At 39.0% G+C, this 13247-nt stretch overlaps 1 protein-coding gene across 2 annotated transcripts in view; it reads left to right on the top strand.

Annotated features, from left to right (window-relative positions):
• The first annotated feature begins 6234 nt into the window (after positions 1-6234).
• LOC139411939 (centrosomal protein 78) overlaps positions 6235-13247 on the top strand; it is a 32799-nt gene continuing 25786 nt past the window's right edge. For both annotated transcript variants that reach the window (XM_071158704.1, XM_071158703.1), the window contains exon 1: positions 6235-6338. The gene's annotated coding sequence lies outside the window, so the exon portion shown is untranslated. The remainder of the gene's footprint in view (positions 6339-13247) is intronic.

Raw genomic sequence — 13247 nt, 5'->3', positions numbered from 1 at the left:
GTCGAACATCTCATTCCAACATCATGGGCATTAACATGGAGTTTGTCTCCCCTTTGCTGCTATATCAGCCTCCACTCTTCTGGGAAGGCTTTCCACTAGATGTTAGAACATTGCTGTGGGGACTTGCTTCCATTCAGCCACAAGAGCATTAGTGAGGTCGGACACTGATGTTGGGCGATTAGGCCTGGTGTTCGATGGAGTTGAGGTCAGGGCTCTGTGCAGGCCAATCAAGTTCTTCCACACAGATCTCGACAAACCATTAATTTATGGACCTTGCTTTGTGCACGGGGGTAATTGTCATGCTGAAACAGGAAAGGGCCTTTCGCAAACTGTTGTCACAAAGTTGGAAACACAGAATCGTCTAGAATGTAGTTGTATGCTATAGCATTAAGATTTCCCTTCACTGGAACTAAGGGGCCTGGCCCGAACAATGAAAAACAGCCCCAAACCATTATTCCTCCTCCACCAAACTTTACAGTTGGCACTATGCATTTGGGCAGGTAGCGTTCTCCTGGCATCCGCCAAATATAGATTCGTCTCTCAGCCAAGCTTCTAGCCCCAAGGCAAAATGGCGCCGATAGAGAGGGCAGCCGAGCTTCTAGCCCCTAGCCAAAATGGCACCGATAGAGAGGGCAGCCGAGTTTCTAGCCCCTAGGCAATTTGCAGTATTTCGTTTTTTTTTGTGTTATTTCTTACATTATTAGGGCAGAATTGTTTTGTTGTTATTACACACAGCCGGCACTACCAGCATTACGACCAGAAATACGACTTTCCCGATTCGGAACCTTTGTTCGTACCCCCCAGGGCAATTTAACTGATTTCAGAGGCTGACCCAAAACATCGCCGGCTTAAAAGAGGTACAAGGAGTGGACTTCTAGTCCGACTCAGGAGGCGCGCACACCACCCACTGCTTCCGAGTATATTACTCACTAAAGGTCAGTCTCTGGATAATAAAGTTGACGAGCTGAGGGCGAGGATTTCCTTCCAGAGAGACATCAGGGATTGTAACATACTCTGTTTCATGGAAACATGGCTCTCTCAGGATATACTGTTTGAGTCAGTACAGCCAGTTGGGTTCTCAATTCAGACAGGAATAAATATCTCCCCGGGAAGAAGAAGGGCCGGGGTGTATGTTTCATGGTTACTACTCATGGTGTGATTGTGATAACATACAGGAACTCAAGTCCTTTTGTTCACCCAACCTAGAATACCTCACAATCACATGCCGACCGTATTACCTCCCAAGATAATTATCTTTGGTTATAGTCACAACCGTGTATATTCCCCATCAAGCCGATACCACAATGGCCCTCAAAGAACTTCACTGGACTTTATGCAAATTGGAAACCACATATCCTGAGGCCGCATTTATTGTAGGTGGGGATTTTAACAAAGCAAATTTGAGGAAAACGCTACCAAGTTCTATCAACATATGAAATCAAATCAAATTTTATTGGTCACATACACATTGTTAGCAGATGTTATTGCGAGTGTAGTGAAATGCTTGTGCTTCTAGTTCCGACAGTGCAGCAATATCTAACATGTAATCTAACAATTCCACAACAACTACCTAATACACACAAATCTAAGTAAAGGAATGGAATAAGAATATATACATATAAATATATGGATGAGCAATGACAGAGCAGCATAGGCAAGATGCAATAGATAGAATAAAATACAGTATATACATATGAGATGAGATGAGTAATGCAAATATGTAAACATTATTAAAGTGGCATTATTAAAGTGACTAGTGATCCATTTATTAAAGTGGCCAATGATTTCAAGTCTGTATGTAGGCAGCAGCCTCTGTGTTAGTGGTGGCTGTTTAACAGTCTGATGGCCTTGAGATAGAACTGTTTTTCAGTCTCTCAGTCCCAGCTTTGATACACCTGTACTGACCTCGCCTTTTGTATGGTAGTGGGGTGAACAGGCAGTGGCTCGGGTGGTTGTTGTCCTTGATGATCTTTTTGGCCTTCCTGTGACATCGGGTGTTGTAGGTGTCCTGGAGGGCAGGTAAAGCGAAAACAGGTTTTCTGAAATGTTTGCATATGCATTGGTAATAAAACACAGAAAAACATTATTTATATACAATACCAGTCAAAAGTTTGGACAACCTACTAATTCAAGGGTTTTCCTTTATTTTACTATTTTCTATATTGTAGAATAATTATGTAGTAACCAAAAAAGTATTAAACAATTCAAAATATATTTTATATTTGAGATTCTTCAAAGTAGCCACCCTTTGCCTTGATGACAGCTTTGCACACTCTTGGCATTCACTCAACCAGCTTCATGAGGTAGTTACCTGGAATGCATTTCAATTAGTAGGTGTGCCTTGTTAAAAGTTCATTTGAGGCCATCAATTATGTTGTGACAACGTAGGGGTGGTATACAGAAGATAGCCCTATTTGGTAAAATACCAAGTCATATTATGGCAAGAACAGCTCAAATAAGCAAAGAGAAATAACAATCCATAATTACTTTAAGACATGACGGTCAGTCAATCTGGAACATTTAAAAACCGTAGAAAGTTTCTTCAAGAGCAGTCGCAAAAACCATCAAGCGCTATGATGAAACTGGCTCTCATGAGGACCACCACAAGAAAGGAAGACCCAGAGTTACCTCTGCTGCAGATGATAAGTTCATTAGAGTTTACCAGCCTCAGAAATTGCAGCCCAAATAAATGCTTCACAGAGTTCAAGTAACAGACACATCTTAACATCAACTGTTCAGAGGAGACTGCATGAATCAGGCCTGAATCAGGCCTTCATGGTCTGATTGCTGCAAAAAAAACACTACTAAAGGACACCAATAATAAGAAGACTTGCTAGGGCCAAGAAACACGAGCAATGGACATTAGATTAGTGGAAATCTGTCCTTTGGTCTGATGAGTCCACATTTTTGGTTCCAACCACTGTGTCTTTGTGAGACGCAAAGTATGTAAACAGATTATGTCTGCATGTGTAGTTCCCACTGTGAAGCATAGAGGAGGTGTGATGGTGTGGGGGTGCTTTTCTTGTGACAATGCCTGTGATTTATTTAAAATTCAAGGAACATTTATCCAGCATGGCTACTGCAGCATTCTGCAGCGATATGCCATTCCATCTGGTTTGCGCTTAGTGGGACTATCATTTGTTTTTCAATGGGACAATGACCCAAAAATACACCTTCAGGCTGTGTAAAGGCTATTTGACCAAGAAGGAGAGTGATGGATGCTGCATCAGATGACCTGGCCACAATCACCCGACCTCAACCCAATTGAGATGGTTTGGGGTGAGTTGGACTGCAGAGTGAAGGAAAAGCAGCCAGCAAGTGCTCAGCATATGTAGGAGCACTTGTTGGGAAAGCATTCCAGGTGAAGCTGGTTGAGAGAATGCAAAGAGTGTGCAAATGTGTCATCAAGGCAAAGGATGGCTACTTTGAAGAATCTAAAATATTTGTTGAAGACGTTTTTGGTTACTACATGATTCCATGTGAGTTATTTCATAGTTTTGATCACTGACAGCACTCCAGGGTTCCTCTGTGAAGATGGTTGTCCTTCTGGAAGGTTCTCTCATCTCTACGACACTCTACCAATCAGGCTTTAATGGTAGAGTGGCCAGATGGAAGCCACTCCTCAGTAAAAGGCACATGACTGCCCACTTGGAGTCCGCCAAAAGGCACCTAAAGGACTCTCAGACCATGAGAAACCAGATTCTCTGGTCTGATGAAACCAAGATTGAACTCTTTGGCCTGCATGCCAAGTGTCACGTCTGGAGGAAACCTGGCACCATCCCTATGGTGAATCATAGTGGTGACAGTATCATGCTGTGGGGATGTTTTTCAGCAGCAGGGACTGGGAGACTAGTCAGGCTCGAGGCAAAGATGAACGGAGCAAAGTACAGAGAGATCCTTGATGAAAACCTGCTACAGAACACCCAGGGCCTCAGACTGGGACCAAGGTTCACCTTCCAACAGAACAATGACCCTAAGCACACAGCCAAGACAACACAGGAGTGGCTTCGGGACAAGTGTCTGAATGTCCTTGAGTGGCCCAGCCCGGACTTGAACCCGATCGAACATCTCTGGAGGGACCTGAAAATAGTTGTGCATTGACGCTCCCCATCGAACCTGACAGATCTTGAGAGGATCTGCAGAGAAGAATGTGACTAACTCCTAATATAGGGCTGCCAAAGGTGTTTCAAAAAGTACTGAGTAAAGGGTCTGACTAATTATGTATATGTGATATTAAAAAAGAAATACAATTGCAAAAATGTCAACCTGTCTTTGCCTTGTCATTATGGGATATTGTGTGTAGGTTGATGAGGGGGGAAAACCAATCCATTTTAGAATATGCTGTAACGTAACAAAATGTGGAACAAGTCAAGGGGTCTGAACTTTTCCCAAATGCACTGTATAGTGTAGATTTGCATGATGGTAGCTACTCAAATCATAGGGCGTTGCTGTGCTTCCTGTCTGGGGTAATTGACAGGATACTGCACTTCCCTAATTTCCTAGAGTACTTCTAATATGCAAATTGTAATTAAATGAGCAGCGACGGCAGCTTATAACCGTTTGAATTCAATCTTAAAAGAGCTTCACTGGTCCATGCTTTTGGCCTAGCCCCCATTCCCGAAATATAATTAATACAGGTTGGAATGCGCCCTGTGCTGTACCAGCACTGAAAAACAAATTATTTCTGCATGCGGGTAATAATGTTTAATTGACATGGTCATGATATTAATAGCTACATTAGGTGAAAGTTAATGGAACTAGTTATTGATGACCTCATTGATGTTTCCTTTGGTTTGGTCATGTTTGTTACTGGGTTGTAATTTTCCATGACAAGTCTGCTCCAAAATATAGTAGGCATACAGAACAAATCATTTTACATGTAGAATTATAACCCTAGATTTCAAATTTTACCAGGAAGAAAATGGTTACCAAGAAAATACAAAGACTTTGAGTTATCATCCTTTTAAGAATGTGCAGAGATTTTGTTGATAGTTCTTTACTTTCTTACCACATTTCCTCCGTCTTGAACACAGGTCAGATTAATACCATCGACCCCTGTGTTTTAGATTGTGTTATATTATGAACAGGAAAAGGCCTGCTCCTTCCGAGGTTGGGAGTTCTGTGACATTTGACAAAGTGCCATACACTTGTTTGTTTGTTTAATTGAACTACATACCAACTGAATTATATTTTACACTTATTCAAGGGTAATCTAGTTCTTAAATTGCTAAATATCAGTGTCCAGTGGCCTCCAGCAAGGAACTAAAACCTATTATTGAGCCATGCAACTTGGCTCATGTTTTTCTGCCCCTGAACAAGGCAGTTAACCCACTGTTCCTAGGCCGTCATTGAAAATAAGAATTTGTTCTTGTTGACTTGCCTAGTTAAATAAAAGTTCAAAAAAGGTAAAAACAAATTCAAGCCCTGTGGCTCTTGTCTTAAGTAGAATAATGGTTATGAATTTAAACAATATATTTACAAGGAGAGGAACATCACATTTCAAAGGTACCAGGCTTTCAGTTCCTGAAAGACAAAATTACATTTCAGAGAATCATGCACCATAACATTCAACAGATGATTATTCTTTCACATCTAGTCTTGGAAAAGTACCTAAAATGTTTTTTTTCCAGTATCATCACGAGCTGACTATAGAGACCCAAAACCTCAAAATACGTCCATAAAGATTCTTTCAAACCCTCCAGTACAGTTCATAGAAAAATCTGTCAATTTAAATAAATTATGCCCTAATATATGGATTTCACATGACAATGAAAATGCAATTACCTGGCAACAGTTCTGTTGGGCATTCCTGCAGTCAGAATGTCAATTGCGCACACTCAAAACTTGAGACGTTTGTGGCATTGTGTTGTGTGACAAAGTTGAGAGAAATAAGCTTTTTGTGCATATGGAAGATTTCTGGGATCTTTTATTTCAGCTCATGGGACCAACACTTTACATGTTCTGTTTATGTTTTTCAGTATAATAATCATTACTTTTAATGCTGTTAACAACAATGTCAATGTTATAATATAATTTGTGCTATAAAAGCGATTAAATGTATTCATTTTTTCCTATTGTTAAACAACATTCTAAGTCTGCTAACATTTCAACATAAAATGTTACGAATTTCGACCATTTTTTATTATTTTTTACCATCTTCTTTGCGGGACTTTTATTTCGAAAGAAAATCGCCGAGGTCACGGGCTTATTCTTGCTATGTCTTGCTTATGTACCATAGCCGTTATTCTTGCTGGCGGAACAGAGGTGGGTTTGCACAGTTTTGACTGTTGGCGCGGTTAGGAAACCAAGGAAACAATAACTCCTATAGCAACTGACAGGTGAGCGGTTGCATGTTGTGTATCTTGGTAGCTAACTTTATAATCATAAGACATTACAACAATTGAAAGTGAATGTATGTTTATTAATGATAGCTTGTGGTTTAACTGGGGCCATTTCTGGCTAACTGTTCACTATGTACTCTGCAGCTAACTAACGTTAGCTAGCATTAGCAAGCTGTAATGGCTAGCGACTAGTAGGAACGTTGGATGGCATCTCATCCATCTGAAGCTTATTCCCAAATGCTATCAGTGTTTTAACGTTAACGTAGTCAGCTACCACCAACTTTTGTACTCTACAGTGTGTTGCTAGCCAAGGTTGATGTATTTACATTTTTTTTACTAACTAGCTAAATTATTAGCCAGTTTCCCCACTTGCAAGTTAATTAGCTATAGCTACATCAGCAACATTAAAAAATTCACAATACAAGGCCCCAGGTAATTGTAGAAAGGTGCCAATAACCTGTATTCATGATATATGAAACATAATTGTCTACACATTAACAATTATTCATATTTGTTCATATTTAAGTGACATTTGCATTAAATTTGGGGTTTAAAACATTTTCAAAGGTAAATTAAATGCCCCCAATGCGAATCACTGTTTATGGAATACCTATTGGTTTATAGAGCAAAAACTATTCTGGGTGCTGATGTAAAAGTGTGGTGGGGAGTACTCAGTAGGGTCTGTAGAATCTATATATGGTGTAATTTCATGGGGTTCTGAATAATACAGATTGTTGCTGGACTTTTACTGTGGTCAAACAGCTTAAAATAGGGTGCCTGAACACTATACTGTACAAATATAGCACTGTGAAGGAAAAATAATAGATTGTGTGTACATGAAATGACACCCTATATAGATGCTGGAAGAGATGGAGACTGCACACTGTAGAAAAAAAGGAATAAATCCAAAACTGAGGCTTGAATGCAAAATAAAGATGTTTACTAAAACATAATGGTTCCCAAAAAAATCAGTGCAAGAGTGCATAAATGAAAACAAAACACAAACGTTTCGCCATCATGCCATCATCCGTGTAAATCGTTGGCACACACACATGGCTTCTATTTCAAGAATAATTGCAAATGTCACTTGATCAAGCAAGAAAACACATCTGAAAATCTATGAATTAGTACCTAGTACAATAGAATGCATGATCTAGATTAAATACAAAAGCAGACAGTGAAATATCACATAGTTTAACCATATATAGATGCCCTATGAAATGACACCATATACAGATTCCACAGACCCTACTGATTACTCCCCACCCCACTTTTATATTGGCACAAATTGTATGTTTTTCTCTCTCTAAGTCATTATGCAATGCCTATACAGTGATTTGCATTGTGGCCATTGCAATGGGTGTAGTAAAAGGCCAGCAACACTGTATTAATCAGAGCCCCATGAAAGGACACCATATATAGATTGTACAAACCCTACTAAGTACTCCCCATATACTTTAACACCGGCACAAATAATTGTATTTTTTTCTGTACAGTGCTATATTTGTACTGTATAGTGTCCAGGCACTCCATTTTAAGCTGTTTGGCCACAGTAAAAGTCTAGCAACACTTTCTAACTCATCTGATTTGTTTTCTACGGACTAGTGAGTAGACTGGACCCTGGTTTTATGGATACACAATCGATTGTTTTTCCTTTACAGTGCAATTTGTTTGTGCAACACAACAAAAATACAGTGACTTTTCTTAAACATTACATTTCAAAATTGTATCCTTGAACAATAGCACTGGTAAATAAACAATAATATACAATCAAAATAATAATTTATTTGTTAAACATTTTAATTGTATATTTTTTACCAGTAGGCTAATGTTCTTGACATTAATTTACTTAAGCACCAACCATTTCTTAATGTGCTCCACCTTATAATATTCTTTATCTTTATAAAGTTGTTAAATAAAGTAGCAATTCTCTTTTAGTTTTTAGTGCTACTAAAATGTCCTTACAAGCCAAAATGTTGAATAAAATTAAATATAAACTTACTCTTCCGGTTTTCTGTGTGGGTTGTCCTTCAACTAGAGGTCGACCGATTAATCGGAATGGCCGATTTAATTAGGGCCGATTTTCAAGTTTTCATAACATAAAAAAAAAAAAATGTGGACACCGATTTGTCCGATTTACACCTTTATTTAACTTGGCAAGTCAGCTAACCTCTCTGGGATCGTTTGGGACGCTAGCGTCCCACCTCGCCAACAGCCAGTGAAAGTGCAGGGTGCCAAATTCAAAACAACAGAAATCTCATAATTAAAATTCCTCAACCACACAAGTATTTTACACCATTTTAAAGATACACTTCTCGTTAATCCAACCACAGTGTCCGATTTCAAAAGGCCTTTCGTCGAAAGCAGAGCATATCATTATGTTAGGTCAGCAACTAGTCACAGAAAGCATTCAGCCATTTTCCAACCAAAGAGAGGTGTCACAAAAAGCAGAAATATAGATCAAATTAATCACTAACCTTTGACGATCTTCATCAGATGACACTCCCAGGACTCAATGTTACACAATACATGTATGTTTAGTTCGATCAAGTTCATATTTATATCCAAAAACCTCAGTTTACATTGGTGCCATGTTCAGAAATGCCTCCAAAACATCCTGAGAAATTGCAGAGAGCCACATGAAATACTCATCATAAACTTTGATGAAAGATACATGTTTTGCATAGAATTAAAGATAAACTTGTTCTTAATGCAACCGCTGTGTCAGATTTCAAAAAAGCTTTACGGCAAAAGCACAATATTCAATAATCTGAGAACAGCGTTCAGCCACAAAAGCAAGCCATACCTGCCAAGTTATGGAGTCAACAAAAGTCATAAATAGCATTATAAATCTTCACTTACCTTTGCTGATCTTCGTCGGAATGCACTCCCAGGACTCCCACTTCCACAATAAATGTTTGTTTTGTTCGATTACGTCCATATTTATGTCCAAATACCTCCGTTTTGTTTGCGCGTTTAATTCACTATTCCAAAGGCACAATGCGCGAGTGCAAAATCCAGACGAAAAGTCAAAAGAGTTCCATTACAGTTTGTAGAAACATGTCAAATGATGTTTATAATCAATCCTTAGGGACTTTTTATAATAAATCTTCAATAATATTCCAACCGGACAATAGCGTATTCATTACAGAGGAAAAAGAAGGAACGGCGTACCTGCGTGGCCGCGCAGTAAACTACTGATTGGCCACAGCCTAGTCCACTTGTTGAAACAGCTCTTATTCGACCCCCTTCCACAATAGAAGCCTCAAACAACTTTCTACAGACTGTTGACATCTCCTGGAAGCCTTGGGAAGTGCAATCTGCCCCCATAGACACAGCATATTGGATAGGCAATCACTTAAATGAAACTACAAACCTCAGATGTCCCACTTCCTGGTTGGATTTGTCTCGGGTTTTCACCTGCCATATGAGTTCTGTTATACTCACAGACATCATTCAAACAGTTTTAGAAACTTCAGAGTGTTTTCTATCCAATACTAATAATATGCATATATTAGCATCTGGAACAAAGTAGCAGGCATTTTACTCTGGGCACCTTATTCATCCAAGCTACTCAAAACTGCCCCTCGTCACCAAGAAGTTAAGAACACATTCTTATTTTCAATGACGGCCTAGGAACGGTGGGTTAACTGCCTTGTTCAGGGGCAGAACGACAGATTTTTACCTTGTCAGCTCGGGCATTCAATCTTGCCACCTATCTTGCCAACTAGTCCAACGCTCTAATCACCTGCCTCTCATTGCACTCCACGAGGAGCCTGCCTGTTACGCGAATGCAGTAAGAAGCCAAGGTAAGTTGCTAGCTAGCATTAAACTTATCTTATAAAAAACAATCAATCAATCATAATCACTAGTTAACTACACATGGTTGATGATATTAAAGGACTGTCATTGCTCCAACGTGTACCTAACCATAAACATCAATGCCTTTCTTAAAATCAATACACAAGTATATATTTTTAAACCTGCATATTTAGTTAATATTGCCTGCTAACATGAATTTATTTTAACTGGGTCAATTGTTTCACTTCTCTTGCAACAGAGTCAGGGTATATGCAGCAGTTTGGGCCACCTGGCTCGTTGCGAACTAATTTGCCAGAATTTTACGTAATTATGACATAACATTGAAGGTTGTACAATGTAACAGCAATATTTAGACTTAGGGATGCCACCCATTAGATAAAATACGGAATGGTTCCGTATTTCACTGAAATAATAAACGTTTTGTTTTCGTAATGATAGTTTCCGGATTCGACCATATTAATGACCTAAGGCTCGTATTCCTGCGTGTTATTATGTTACAACTAAGTTTCCTTATTTATTTGAGGCTAAATAGATTTTTATTGATGTATTATATTGAGTTAAAATAAGTGTTCATTCAGTATTGTTGTAATTGTCATTATTACAACAACAAAAAAGAAATCGGACGATTAATTGGTATCAGGGTTTTTGGTTCTCCAATAATCGGCATCGGAGTTGAAAAATCATAATCGGTCGACCTCTACCTTCAACTGCTCAAAATTTTATACAAAATATCCACAGGAAAGTATTGTTTACCCAAAGTTTTTTAGAGAGCTGGTATATGGTTCAGTTAATTTTATATTGGATAATTCGGGTCTTTCTCATCAATAGCTATTGAACCAAGCATTCCATGACAATGAAAATGGTATATTCTCAATCAAGGGGAGGATGGAGAACAATCCACATTTTTTTTTTTAAAGATTGAAATCCGAAAAAAACATTGAAATATATAAATTCACACAGTGTCAATTGTTTCCACCCTCCTAATTATCATGGCTAGCATAATATTGGACTAAAGAAGCTTAACATTACTCCTTAGACCAAGGACCTTACATGTTCTGTTTTAAAGGGCGAATTGGCTCTGGAAGCCAAAACAGCCAACTACTCCACCTAAAAGTGAATTGATTATCAATTGCGGTACGGTTCTAGAAACAGAAATCCCTCTGCTTTCATATCACATCAAAAGAATTTCACAAATGCAAAATACATATTTCCTTTACACGGTTTTAAGACAGTTGCAGCCGACAGTATTTTTCAGTGACAACTTGTTTGTTGCGTCTATCCTCCGTTCATACACAGGTGTTCTGAGACGCAGAATGCTAATTAGTACAGGTAGTCAGTCCACTCTGTCTTCCGTCTGGTTTCCATAAAGAGCTGCAATATGGCCATGTGGGAACATTAACTCTAAATGTGTGTATCAATTTAACATTTTAGTTAAAAAATAATAATATCTAGCTGATATTATGCTTCCCCCCCCCCCCCCCTACAGAAAACGCCTTCGTCCGATGACTCTTACAGTATGTGTAATATAATGGAACTGAGAGTCATGATAAGGGTTGCAGAGGGTCGGAAATTTCCCAGTAAATTTCCAGAATTTTTGCAGACATTTTCCAAGGGAAGTTAAGCCCTGGAATTCTGTTTAAATTCATCAAAAGAGTTAGCTTATAACAGTGAACCTTTTTTTGTGGGATTAAAATAAGGCAATTCTAGGTCTGGTGGCATATTTTAGTTAAACTATCCTCAATTCAATGGAATTGCAACCCTCTGCATGCACAGTGCGTTCTACCATCACATGTGCAGTGCACTCTTCCATCACATTACTACACTGTCTGAGACAGGGACTACATGCTTACTGGTAAGTCTTGATTACAATGCTGGGTGGGGTGACTATATTTTATGTGACATACATCATTTTTTTGTTAACTTGTAATTAGTAGCCTACAGCAAAGTGTGTTTAAATCATTTCTAACTTAACAATTTCTGCTAGTTAGTTATTGCTACCATGTGTGTTTTAACTTGCTTGAGCCTGCTAACTGAGTAGTGTTAATTCACCTGTTTCCATACATGTTTCATCTTAAAACATGTATCTTACAAAGGAATGGTTTAATCTAACTGTTTAACTATTTATCTGTACATGGAATTGTATATGGTATTTTTTTCTAATCTTTACATGAAAATGACATGGGCACTATCTGATGTATGGAGACATTTCACTGCAGCTAATGTAGAAGGAAAAGCTGTGTACATTTGCAAATAATGTGCCAAATCATATGGGAAGAATGCAACAAAGATACAGAATCATCTGGCCAAGTGCATAAAGTTCCATCAGCGCTCACAACAAGCAACGTCTGACAAAAGTCCCTCTAGTTCTATTCGAGGTGAGAATGATAAATCAGACACCTTATTGATAGCAAGAGCTCATTGTTCTCCTGGAATCCGAAGTTTGTTTGACTCAATGGAGGAACGTAGTCAGAGAAATGCTGATGAATGTCTTGCTCGAGCTGTGTATGCAACTGGTTCACCTCTGATACTCACAGGCAATGTGTATTGGAAGAGATTTCCGAATGTTCTTCACCCAGCATACACCCCTCCAACCAGACATGCTTTATCTACTCATTTGCTGGATGCAGAGTTCAAGTGAAAGTCAAGCGAATCATAGCGAAAGCAGACTGTATTGCAATCATCTTTCATGGGTGGTCGAATGTTCGTGGGCAAGGAATAATTAACTACATCATCACCCCTCAATCAGTATTCTACAAGAGCACAGGCGCAAGGGACAACATACACACCAGTCTCTACATTGCAGATGAGCTGAAGGCAGTCATCAATGACCTTGGATCACAGAAGGTATTTGCACTGGTGACAGACAATGCTGTGAACATGAAGGCTGCTTGGTCTAAAGTGGAGGAGTCCTACCCTCACATCAAACCCATTGGCTGTGCTGCACATGCATTGAATCTGCTCCTCAAGGAGAGCCAAGGAAATGGTTACGTATGTGAAGGGTCATCAAGTTACAGCAGCAATCTACCTCACCAAGCAAAGTGAGAAGAATAAGAGCACCACATTGAAGCTGCCCAGCAACACCCA

This window comes from Oncorhynchus clarkii, chromosome 6, assembly GCF_045791955.1.
Source record: "Oncorhynchus clarkii lewisi isolate Uvic-CL-2024 chromosome 6, UVic_Ocla_1.0, whole genome shotgun sequence".
Lineage (NCBI taxonomy): Eukaryota > Metazoa > Chordata > Actinopteri > Salmoniformes > Salmonidae > Oncorhynchus > Oncorhynchus clarkii.
This window is presented reverse-complemented; position numbering and strand designations above follow the sequence as displayed.